Raw genomic sequence first — 767 nt, forward strand, 5'->3', positions numbered from 1 at the left:
TTATATCTTGATGGTAAATGAATACTATCGCCTATAGACATTGGAGGTGTATTAAATATTAACCATTATTCCTTACGTGAACGCTCAACCAACTTTGAGAACTGAGATGTTATATCCCTGATTGGCAGCTATTACCCAAACAAGCTTGCACAAACCCCACCATCAAGTACGAAGTACGATATAAGATGTAGAAGATTCGACTTCAGATATTATAGATCGTGTATTGTAAAATACAAACTTTTTGAAGAATATATGAAGCAGTCAATATGTAGTTAGATTACATTAACTGCCTCGTTGGTCTAGCGTCTGGAAAATAATAAGTTACTGAGTTTTTATGTCGAAGATTCTCAGTATCAGAAAAGCACGTAAAACCATTGGCGCCTGAATTCTTTGCGGTCGTGCCGTGTTGCCGTCCCATCGGATTATGAGAGTTAAGGAATAAAGAGTGTACCTGTGCTTGCGCACACACTTGTGCACTATAATCCATCCTGCGCAATTAACTAATCTCTTTTGAGACTTGCCGCCGTGACCGAAATTGGTCAAGAGGACATCATCAGAATATATTATAAAAATAAAAATAAATGTTACCAATATCATCGATATCTAAGCCGCATCACTAAAGTTCAGCTTTGCATAATAAACGGTGCGGGTGCGCATTACCATAAAATCACTGGAATTCACAAGCTAACCTATTTGACTTGCAAAAAATTGCCCTCCGGCTTATCACCCTGCAATTAGTTTCGATGGTCTATTCAATGTAAGTACTC

The sequence above is a fragment of the Nymphalis io genome, chromosome 6, assembly GCF_905147045.1.
Source record: "Nymphalis io chromosome 6, ilAglIoxx1.1, whole genome shotgun sequence".
NCBI lineage: Eukaryota > Metazoa > Arthropoda > Insecta > Lepidoptera > Nymphalidae > Nymphalis > Nymphalis io.